The sequence below is a fragment of the Frieseomelitta varia genome, unplaced genomic scaffold, assembly GCF_011392965.1.
Source record: "Frieseomelitta varia isolate USP_RPSP 00005682 unplaced genomic scaffold, Fvar_1.2 scaffold_236, whole genome shotgun sequence".
NCBI lineage: Eukaryota > Metazoa > Arthropoda > Insecta > Hymenoptera > Apidae > Frieseomelitta > Frieseomelitta varia.
In genome coordinates this window covers 29,257-41,685 of record NW_025109964.1, presented here as the reverse complement: position 1 = coordinate 41,685, position 12,429 = coordinate 29,257, and the positions used below count along the sequence as shown (strand labels likewise).

Below are 12,429 nucleotides of genomic sequence, written 5' to 3'. Positions count from 1 at the left end.
TTCATCATGGCATAAAGAAATCGATGGCTGCGTAAGTCGTTATTTGAAAACAAATAAAAAAAGAAAAAAAAAAAAAAAAAGAGAGAGAAAAAAAGAGAAAAAAGAAAGAGAGACAGGAAAGAAGGAAGGAAGTTGGACGATAAGGACTAGATGGTGGATAAGTCGCGAGATGAAGTGGAAGAAGGAGGTGGGGAGCAGGTGGCTGGTTGTTAGAGAGGTGAAGAAGCCCGCCGGTCCAATAGCCCTCGGACCCGAATGGTCCCTAACGAGCACAATAGGTCAGGCATTGCGCAAGCTTTCGCTGACTCGACGCCGGATCGACGCGCGTAGGCCGGTCGAATTGGCGCGATTCGAGGCTAGGTCTCTTCGTCGCCACGCGATGAAAAACCAGAGAGCCACAGAGCCAGAGCCAGAGAAGAGCGGTGGCGCGCGCGAGATTCGATCGTCCTTCCTTCCTCTCAGCCCCGGATATTCTCGGGCGTATCCACTTACCGTCGAATTGGCTGCTGACCTGTGAAAGAGATTCGATCTTTCCCTCCGCGCGAGAGAACCCTCTCCTCCTGTGGTACCAACGTCGCCGGAGAGTTTTATTAGCGGACCCCGGCGAGGGGGATGAAGCGTTAACGGCCACATCGAGTCGTCGTTCATAATCCTCTCCGGGGCGGCCGAACTGAGGGAAGATTCCTCCGGGTTCTCAGAGGTATTCGGGGCTGGTGGCTTCCGTTGGAATCTTGGTCCAAGTTCCAGGATGTTTCACGCGGGATGTTGGGATTTGATCGGGAGTTTTGGTAATTACCAGAGCGGCGGGGTCACACAGCATTGGAATACCTACGGGCGAAGCTTTTTACAGGCGCGTTATCCGCCGGTTTGCGCGAAACGTTTCGAAATTTCGAGTATTTACGCGATTATTTACGTTCGTTTGGGCAGTGTTCCTTCCAATTTGTGAGATTTATCACGTACACAAGTCGACCACGTTTGTAGAGATTTTTTTTTTTTAAATGCACTTTCTGCTATCAGCGTGCGAAGCTATCAAAGAATTCAAGTTTTGCACGCGATTAAAAAGAGAATGAGAACGTGTCGATGACGTGTGTCGAGTGGCGAGCTAACGAAAGCCACGCGAGATGATAAGGAATCGATCGTAGGCACTCTTCTCCAACTGATAACTCCTTCTTCTTTTTTTTTTTTTTTTTTGTTTTTTTAACAAAACACGCGACCCTCGTTTCGATCGTTGACATACTTTTTGTTTGCCATTTAAATGCCACCCGGAGCGAGTTATCTCGTCTCGGGCGAGCAAGATCCACGCGGCGGAAATTAAATGGCGCCGCGTGAGAGTTCTCCGCGCACCGGTTCGCGTAATATCGCGCGGTGGCGAAATTCCTTCATATTTTTTTACGCGGGCCACATTTTTTATGGGATCATAATCCCGATCCGCCGAGCACGAAGGTTTTATACGATGGTCGTATAAAGTCCGCCATCACTCGACTTCGTTACTCCCCCCCAAAAAGGACTCGTACGTGTTTCAATTTTAAGGGGCTTAAGAGGCTCTCTGATCTGAAATTCCAAGTACGTATCGCCATCGATTCTGAACTTCTTCTCCTTTTTCTTTTTTTTTTTTCTTTTTTTCTTATTTTTCGAGAGTAGCCATGTTTACCGTGATATTTCAACCTTTTGCTCTCGACTGTCCATTCCCAGGGAAAAATCGCACCTAAATCTAGCCAGGACTTTTTTTTTATAATTTCCTGGATAATTGTAACGAACGTTTACATTTGGCGTATAATATCTGAACAGACGCCTACAGTGAAAAAGCTATAATAACGATGTAAGAAGAGCAAAAGAATTTTAGAAGAAGAAATTTTAATACACACATAATTCGGTATAATTCGTATAAACTAGACTTCTTATTGCCTCTTATTGCTTACGAAAGTTCAAAAAATGGTGGAATATATCATTTCTCGAAAGATTGAAACTATGTGTCATTAACTCTTGTATATTATTATTACTTGTTCTAGTAACGTACGTTGATGATTGCTTTGAATTTAAACGGTACGGCATCGTCAGAAAAATATAATCAGCCAAACTTCGAAATGTTATATACCGTTTGAACGGTTATCTTCAATGCTGCGTCATTTTATTTGAGGCGGTGTTTCGTAAATTGCTGGCCGATGTTGCGGAAAAAGTTTGTCGAGAGCGAGGGATTAATATGTCACAGCCGGTTTAATCTCACGTTCGTTCCCGCGAAAGAAAGAGACGCGAAGAGACTTATTCGTGGAATAGACAAAGTGCAAGGATAGTTATTTTTTTCTTCACTCTCGAGCGCGCGAGATAATATGCAGATAGCGAACAGTCACGCCTGTGTGACAGATACGCGGTATCGATTGTTACAAAAGAAAAAAAAAAAAAAAAAGAATGTTACTAATGAGAAGATAAATCGTCGTCAATATTGGACGTGTCTTTATTTACGATAAGAGAGAGAGAGGGAGTGTGTCATTCATTTACGCAGCGAGTCGATGTTTGACAAATATACGATAAAACGGCCATAACATTCGTCGCGTTCTAACTGTGTGACTCTATAAAACTTTAGATAGAGACGTACGCGAGCTCGAGACAAGACGAAAACTCGCTTTTGCCCGGTCGATTTCCTCGAGATCGGCAGCAGACAGAGCACTCGTGCCATTATCGACGCTGTCCGCATCCAAAATCAATATTTGCCCGGCCGTCGTTATAACGATCAATTAGCCACGGCAAACAATTGAAAGGGCGGAAAGCCCCGTAAACAAGGCCTCGCAGGCCCAACGAAGGCGAATTTCCCGATTGCCGATCGAAGATTCGAAACGAGCGAATGTGATACCGAGTCGCGGATCGAGTCGTACATCGTTCGTGGTTTCGGTTTGCAATGTACCGCAAAAGATTGAAGATTCCGAATTTTAGACTTATAATTCTCCAGATTGAAAATTAACGACAATTTCGCTATAATAACGACGAGTTACGCGCGTTTCGAACGAAATCAAACGAAAACGAGAGAGAGGAGCTCTGAAATAAAGGAACGACGTATGTAGCTGAAGAGTTATCGTGTATCATAGGGAACGCTCGACACGTTGTACCATTCTTCACGCGCAACGCCCGTCACAAAGCCACCGCAAACCCCAGCGGCCGGAACTCTCCCGACCACCGTCTATCAAGGAGCCAGCTCTTCAACAAGTAGCCCGTCGGGGAACAAACGGCCCCCGTCGATTATCGGTTGTATCCATCTCTCGAGGCATCCCCCTTTTCTCTCTCTCTCTCTCTCTCTCTTTCTATCAGTTTATCTTTGTTTTCATCAATCGGTATCAGAGGGTGGCGACGGATGGCCCCCGAGAAAGGAGAGAACGAAAGGACACAGAGGAGAGCGGAGAGCACAAGAGCGGGCAAAAGGACAAAGTAGATGGGAGTTGGAGATGGCCGATTCGAGGCGATGTTCGCGAAAATCGTGAATCCCCCTCTGGTCGCCGCGCACACGTGCATTGGCACGGTGCCATTTTATTTTCGTAGTCGTTCCCTCTTTCTCTTCCTTTCTCTTTCATTTCATCCGCCTATTCGTGTATACGTGTACGTGTGTGTGTGTGTGTGTGTGTGTGTGTGTGTGTGCACGCGTGTGATTGCAGCAGAGTCGAGGGAGAGAAGACGAGCAGTCACAGGAATGCCTCTGTCTCCCACTATCTCTCCCCTATCGCTTGGTTTATCCCCCGCGTTTTCAACGGCGCCGTTTCTATTCGTGGCTGTAGATGGCATCTCCCGCCAGCTTGAACTTGACCTTTCGAACCCGCGCGCGATTGCACCTAGGCCGCTTTTCTCTCCTTCTTTCCACGCTCTCCTCCCCCTCCTTTCTCCCGTTCCACCGAGCCGCGTGGAACGACTCTCCTCCTTTTGCCCCGTTTCAGAATTCTCGGATTCCCGGCGCGTCTAGGAGGCGCTGTCGCCCCCGTCTCGCTGTTTTCGCGGCGAGTTGCGGCCAAAGTCGAGCAGTTGGTGGACCCTGCTGCTAGTCCAACTTTCGTTCAGAGCACGATCGCTTCGTATCGACTAGGTTTCTTTTGGATTTTCGCGAATATAAACGCTCTTGATTCTATATTCGGAGGTATTTGATGAACTTAAGTGACGATTCGTTTATATATCTATATATTTTTAGGAAGAGTTTTACAGGGTCGAAACATAGAGTCATTGAAACTCGCGTGGATGAAAAAAGAAAAGAGAAAAATGACACCTGAGAGATGCTCTAGATATTACAGATCTAAATAACACAATGTAAGATATAATATTTTTCATTTTTTTCTATTTTGTGAAAGCTCACGTTACGATATGAAAGCAAAACACTTTTGATGACGCACTCTCTCTTAACAAAATAACATAATTACGCACGCACGTTTTCGACGTCTTCACTTTGGTGAAAGTCCAATCCATTATCCGAAGCTCGCGCGTCAATCGAGCAACAAAACACGGCGATCCGGCCGGATGGGCGACGATTTTGAATAAGCACCGTCGTTCCGTCATCGTAATCGCGGTTCATTTTCCCCGAATCTCGGTCTACCGCCGTTCTTCCTGCAGCTTTCCATCCTGCATAACACCCTCTCCTCACTCCGTCAGTCGATTAACGACCGAAATGGCTCGCTTCTTCTCGGAAACGGAACGACCGGCATTCAACGACAACCGAATCTCTCAGCGCCCGCGTATTTTTCCACTGTCTAATGACGTGGAAGCGTATCTTGGCGATCGTACGCGAAATTACCGTGCCGGTTACGTAAACAAGCAGTTGCTCCTTCTCGCGGAGTCGCGCGCGGCAGATGCATGCATTTTTCATGTTGATTTTATCGTTTGTTTATGACGCTGATTGCCCAGAAAGCGAGATTGCCTCGTTTTCGAACTCGCGTAAGGGAGACCGAGGTCCAAGTTTTCCCTCGTTTCAATGTTTTCCCGGCCCCTCACGTTAGAGAACCTCGCTCTTCGTTTTACCACGCTTACGTATGGATGGTAGTTTGAATATTTTGAGCTAGAGGTGGCCAACTGGCGGCCCTCTTGCCCCCCACTCTCGCTAGCGCCATCCCCTCCACCTGCATCCATCTCTCGCTCACTGCGTTCAGATTGTCGCGGCTACGAAACTCGCGTTACGTGTACGTTTAAATTGTTTTCTTTACTGTGGCGTTTACAAAATTATGAAACCTGAGTGAGAGATTGGATCGAACGAACTTTCCTCTGTTCGATTCATTGGAATTGTTTGTCTTTTTTTTTTTTTTTTTTTTTTTTTTTTTTTCGTAACAGTTTTATGAAATTATAAAATTACAATTCTAAATAGAAAATATATTTCACCGGCGAAAAACGTGTGAATTGATTGGATCAAACTGAAAACGAATGTTGGCAAGCTGCACGTAAGTGGGTACTTCGCTTCGGATTATTTTCTGTCGTCGAAACTTGTAGAATAATCTGTCGAACGTATGTATATGTGGGGACAATATCGTGTTAGAGGGAACGTGCTGAGAATGGCTGGATGAGTATAAAAATGGTAATTTTCACGTGAATGACAGATCACGTTCTGGGCGGCCTCGTGAGATTGAGGATGAATTGTAATCTAGTTTAGATGAAAATTGAACACGCTTGAAACAGGCGCTTGCAATTATTCTATAATCGTTTATTCTCTATCGTAGCAAATATTTTTTAGGAACATTTGTTTCTACGCCTAATGGAAAACTACAGAATAGCATGATACGTGTAACATTGTTTTTTTTTTTTAATTATTAACTGTTATTATTATTTGCATCGTCCTTTTGAATATTAATTGTGTGTTTGGTTATGTTTCTTTTTACTTTAACTTCGAGTGCAAAAAACTGGTTATAATTAATCTGCTTTTATACTAAAACGTAAAATTGCGAAACACGGGAGATTTTTCACGGTTTTGAACGTCGGGGTACTTTTATTTTTATTTTCAGAAACCGTCAACTTCTTCCTTCAATTCTTTGGAAAGCTTTCGCTAACTAACTTATACCTTAATGCCGAAAGTACCAGAGTTTTCACTTAGCCTTCCCGGTTATATCTCTCCATAATTCCAAAGAAATTACTAAAAATTCAGTCTTTCCTTCCTTCTAAATCCGAAATTCACGCGATGGCGCCAGATGGAAGTCGATTCTTGTTTGTTGAGAATGTTTACTTTCATTCGTGTAAATTACGTTTCTGCAATTTAGCAATTAATCCCTTAACACATTGTTGCAAAGTTATAATAATCTGAAGCAAAAATTGGACAATTTCTCATCGAATGTACACCATTGTACTCTGTACAGTGAAGAGCACGCCCGTGTTAATTAACTTTACTGTATTAATTAATATTTACAGTATCGTATCGCAGATTTTTTCTTTCTCTTTTCAATCTCTCCTCTTAATGATCCTCTTTACGTTTAAGGACGTGGAATGTTTATTAGCCCCACCGGGCAATGCTCCGTTTGATCAAGCCGAGAAGGAGAGCCTTATTGCTACAAATGATTCTAATTTTGTCTACGGCCATTAGCATTAGGCGCCGCCGTGGCCACTATCTCCAGGAATTTTTGCCCGCTGATTTTTATTTCTGCACCGAGAGAAGTTCCACGTGGTCTAACAAAACCACCGCACCGCGCAACACATCTCTCCTCGCTCCTCTAATTCTCGAAAAACAGAAAGAGAGAAAGAAAGAAAGAAAGAAAGAAAGAAAGAAAAGAGAAACACATTCACCTCTCTAGTTTCTCTCTAATTTGTTTGATTCTAAAGAACGATCACTCTCCTCTTCTTCGGTCCAATTCTGGAGATCGGGCGCCTTCTTTTTTACCTCGTTCCCGAACGGAGACACCTTCCTCTAATTTTTCACATTCCTGCGAAAACACTCCCTTCTTATTTCCTTAATCCTCGAGAGCAACTTCTTCTCCTTTCGGGCGAGACTTTTACAGCAGCTTCGTTCAACGTCTAGGTAATTTTTGTAATTACAAGATATGGTAGTTCCTCTTCTTCTTTTTCTTCTTTTGCTCGCCGTTTGTTTTAAAATACGTTCGGTCTTCTCTTTCAAAAGTTAGTATTTTGACTTTAACAAGGGAACACGCCGAAGCGTGAATCATCGATTTTGATGAAATTTGGCTTTCACGTATTTATTCGTTTTTGCTGGAGGGGTGTAAACTACCCTTAAGTTAAAGTTAGAGGCTCCGGAATTGACTTTGTCAAATATTTTTATTTATAACTTGTATTTATATTTTTATTTTGTTAAACTTTCTTTCGTCGCTAATCGTCCATGTTAGAGGGATGTGTGAACTACACTCAAAGTCCAGGCTTCGGAATTTATTTCGTCTAAATTTAGTAATTACCGATGTGAATTTCAGAAGATTATTTTGTATGTATAAAAAGTGTAAATTTATTTATTAATTCGCGTTTATGAAAATGAGAAGATGCAATTCAATTTATCGTGCGTCGATCTGTCGTTTCAGAAACATTTCTGCTTTTTCGATCGTCAATACGTGTTTCGCGCAGAGTGATGAATATTTATATATATTTTTGTATAATTACAATTTTTATATATGAAGTATGAATTATGATTGAGTGATATATTTTGTTCTGTAAGTATTGCAGCAAATAGTAAAAAGTTAATTTCACATTAATAAATAACATTACACAAATTATTAATTGAACAGACAAATTAAACATTGTTATTTAATAAATGATTTCGTACTTCGTTATTTAATAAATAACATGTATAAGCTTTACTTTGTTTTAATAGATAATTTTATATAAAGCAACGAGCAAGTGGAATCAAGTATATCGGCAATTTCAATTTTTGATTTCTCTTCAATCTGTCTACGTAACACTTTGCAAAAATTCCGTGCCTCTTCCTTTACGGATTTCCAGTGTCCTCGGTACTCCGAAAACGCGCAGAATTTGATCTCGTCCCGTTATTACGCAAACATGTAAATTTTTCTGTCCAACTTGGACGGTCGTACTCGCTACTGTACTTTTACTTCCGCGTTAATTATGCAAATGGCGTGATGAAATGGGAAATGAAACGCGGATTGCGCACTGTAGAAAACGATATTGCAGAATCTCTCTCTGGTACAAGTGCTCGAATTTCTTGGACGTGGCGCCTCGTGGCACCCTATCTTGTTTCAATTGCAAAGAACATAAGGATTGTAATGCAGAGTAATGAAATGTAATGGAAACGAGAAGAAGCGCCGGAAAAATTGAAACCGCGATCGGGAATTTCAACTGTTTGTGAAATGTTTATTCTTGTTATTTATTAAAATTCATCGCCACTTTTCTCCTTCGTCGCCAAAGAAAATTTATTCCTATCTGTCAATTCGACACATGCTGAACAATTAAGAATTAAATTCTAGGAATATTAGTTCTAAAAATCTAACCCTCTCTCTTCGATCTTCCTACCGTATAATTTAAAATAAAATTTTCCTTTTAACAACTTGACTTAAGGCATCAAAACTCAATGGTGCCACGCTCGATTTATTTCGAAAATAAGACAGAAAATACCAGAGAGAGAGAGAGAGAGAGAGAGAGAGCATCGTAATTTCCGATCTGAATAAAAATAGGTAGCCGATTTCTGCGCTCTTGTAGCGAGAGATTAACCCTCCAGGTTCAGCGTAACGCTGAATAAAGTTAGAATTCGACTCATTAAATCATCGAACCGAAATCCAGCCCGATGACCAGCCGAGCAATCGGCCGCTTTGAGGATTCCTCGATCCCACGGAAATCGATTCAATAGCCCTTTGAGAGGATGAGCCAAAGGTTGAGCTTTCTTGCGGTCTCTTTCGCCGGCGGGAGCCACCGCCATCGTTATAATTTATCGCGTCTGGTTTTCGTTTCCACGGTGAAAAAGCCACGTCCGACCACTTCCACCACATCTCTCTCTCTCTCTCTCTCTTTCTCTCTCTCTCTTCCGAGAGACGACGAACTTTCTCTGGTTGTAACGACATTACATTTCGCGCATATGAAACGTCGTTCTTCCGAAGTCGAAACCGGGATAATGTCATTCACTAAATATCATTCTGCTCTGTCGGGCGTCAGTCGCGTTGGAGAGAGAGATTTGTTAGAAACCGTGCGATGTTAATTTTTTTTTAATTTTATGAGTTGTCTTGTGCGAATGAGATGTTACATCTTGTGATTGACATTGGATTTTATGTTTCTTTCTGTCAGTTATGCGAGAGAAGAGGAAATGACATGTTCAATTTTTTGAGGGGATAGGTCAAATTGGTCTTCATTGGTCAATTGGGTTTTATTATTATTTTTTTTTTTTCTTTCTGTCAATTATGTTAGAGAAGAGGAAATGATACATGTTCAATTTTTTGAGGGGATAGGTCAGATTGGTCTTCATTGGTCAATTGGGTTTTATTATTATTATTTTTTTTCTTTCTGTCAGTTATGTTAGAGAAGAGGAAATGATACAAGTTTAATTTTTTTTTTGGGGGGGGGGGGATGGGTCAAATTTAGGTTTTTTTCATTTAATTTTGGTCGTATTAAAGAGAAGAAATTCGTTCGTTAAAATGTAGACTTGCATACCTTTTGGAGAACACCGAAGTTTTAACAAGTTTGTAATCACTAATTAACAAAGGCTTTCCAGATAAGTTTCATCATTCTATTATAGAAATATAAGGTTTCGCAATTTTCGATTGACGTCCTTTCTTTCAATTTTTCTCCAACAGTCGCGTTGAGAACAAAGAAATCTGTTTGTATAGAATTGAATTCTTTCGGTTTTAGAAACCATTGCGTCACACGCAAGTGAGATTTATAATTTTTCGTTCGACGTTGGATTCCATTTTTCTTTTCTCTTCCTTCCTCTCTGTTCTAACTACGTACAACAGCAATCGCAATAGCAATTTTCCCCATACGTAACCGAGTTTCCCCGTCATTCGCAACCGTGATGCCGAATTTGATTTATTCGCACGAAATATAAAACAGGTTGAATTTAGATCAGATGAGATTATACATACCGTGGACTATTAAATCTTTTAATATTTCTGCGGTGATCGCAGATCGATACAAAACTCGCGGAGGCCTGCGTAACATATATACTTTCCTAATTGCACAATTGTACGATCGTTGTACGTGGGTATATAGAAAGTTGTAAAAGCAGATTAGGTTATAGACCAGCCTGTACTGCTGCGTCACCGCACTTGAACGTACACGTCCGATTCGTTATTCAAGAGTAAACTGAAAGTGTGTTATAAAGTTTCTTTATTTCTTTTCTAACGTAATTGCAGGTAGGAACAATGTAAGCGTTACGGCTTACATTCGTTTACATTCAAAGTTTCGCTCGCTTTTCGAGAAACGTTAGAAAGGGGATAACAGGCGCCATGCTCCGCGAAATGTTCGTAATACTTTATATATATTTTCATATTTCGTTCGTTCACTTTTGTACCATTTTTATGGAGGAGGAATCGATCACAGAGAGAGAGAGTGTTGGAAAGTTGGAAAAAAATTACAGCACGTTTCGTCGAATATAGACACGTGTAGATATAATAGATAAGACAGGATTGAACATACATTTTATTTCGCTGTGTTTTTCTGCGTATCTCCATGCCACGAGGCCACGAGGATTAGATATTGTATTAGAAATGCAGTTAATACCGCGAAGGAAAACGTTCGAGGCAAGATTATTGCGAATTAATGACAGTGGAAACATTGAAATGGTTATAGCCTAGGGACCTGTTAGCGCTAGAACTACCGACGATAATCGATCAGAGTTACGAATACGGTGAAAGACACATGATTTTGAACAAAATCATTCGAAGATTCATATCTCTGAAACACAATTTGCAAATGTTGCAAGTTAATAAAATTCCTGTGGAAAATTCGCGATTGGCCATTTTGGCCATTTTGGTAGTTTTAGTGTTGAAATATACTGTATCGTGTATCATTGTGAAAGCAATTTCTTACAAATTCATTTTTTTACAAATGAATTGTATCATTAAAGAAGGAATATTCTTTGTAAATATTCATCAGTCAAATTTTTTTTGCTGTATAATTAAATGTATGTGTATGTATAATATGTATGTACATATATATATATATATTGTACACTAGAATATAATAAGTATGGTATATTATGTCTGTGTATAACTATATTTGTATCTACATTATTATTCATCTTACTATATTTAAAACATACATTTATAGAATACATATCATAATACAACATAATATAATATAACATAATATAACATAATATAATATAATATAATATATATATATACATGTATTTGATATTACTTTGCATCTGTTGCGAGTCAAGAGTTTTTTTAGCTCAAAAGTGTCGCGAAAATTCTCAATCCGGTATTCCAAATCGGACGAGGGTTCGATCTACGAACAACGATTCCGAAAGAGAGAGGAAATTGGTATCATTTGGAGGCAGGGGAACGTGCCGATGATGACGTCGTCGTTGGGAAGCCGCGTTACGAAATATAATACGTATATACCGTACGTAGTATGCAGCGTGGCCTGCACGTAATAAAGAAATTGATTCGACGTTTCCTATCACGTGCTCGAACGCTATTCTCGAAGCTCGCCCCGTGAACGGAAGCGTGAAGCCGATTTTTCGCGTGATCCCGGGCTATTTCGTTGAAACGGGGGAAAGGGTGGGACACTCGGGTTGTAATAACGGAGCGCGGGGCTTGGTGCCTCGTCGAGAACCACAGCGTTCTCGTTATCGTGGCGAATGGGGATTGGGACCAGCCTGCGCGACTGTCACCGTTAGGCGATACTGTTGGATCTGTTATCCACCACGCGGACGTGTTTAGCCTCGGTTACCTGGCCCGAGTCGACTCCTCCACTTCCGGTCACCGCTGCAACCGCGTTTCCATGGCCAAAAGTCAACTTGTTCTTAAGCTTAACCGCTCGTGCTGGCAAACTGGTTCGCGGACCGTAACGAGCGACCGAACCGTGTACAATAATTCGTGGCTTTCCTTTTCTTTTGAACTCATTAGGGAGAATTAGAAATTATTAAGAAGTAATAAACTTATCATTTGTTTTGCCTGGGTTGTACTTAAATATGCTTGAAACTGAGAAAATACTTGCAATTTTGGGACAAAAAATTCTCGACATGCGTGGCACGTCATTCCACCAGCAATGAAGACCAGAATGAAGTCGAAGCGATTAACTTGTAATTTTTGTTATTTTCAATTTGCTACTTTGGATATTTTACAGACGCGTGACACAATGTATTTCGACGCGAAGACGTGAAAATTAAATTTATAATCAAAATTCTCAGGATTGAAATTTAAAGCCAGATTATCGTCACAGTCTTCAACATGTGGTTCAGTGATGTGAATTGAGCAAATGCCCTTGGATTTGGATATCGACTAACTCGTTAGTTTTTTCGAAGAAATAAAGTTAAATTTAATTAAAATAAAATTCTCAGGATTGAAATTTTACGCTCGATTGTTATTA

At 40.9% G+C, this 12,429-nt stretch overlaps 1 long non-coding RNA gene across 1 annotated transcript in view; it reads right to left on the bottom strand.

Annotated features, from left to right (window-relative positions):
• The window catches only part of LOC122527894, a 19,696-nt gene extending 7,879 nt beyond the window's left edge, over positions 1 to 11,817 (bottom strand). Inside the window, exons 1-2 of the long non-coding RNA XR_006306440.1 lie at positions 11,806 to 11,817; positions 8,394 to 8,396 (exon numbers count right to left, since the gene is read on the bottom strand). This is a non-coding gene — a long non-coding RNA (uncharacterized LOC122527894). The remainder of the gene's footprint in view (positions 1 to 8,393; positions 8,397 to 11,805) is intronic.
• Between the last annotated feature and the right edge of the window lie 612 nt (positions 11,818 to 12,429).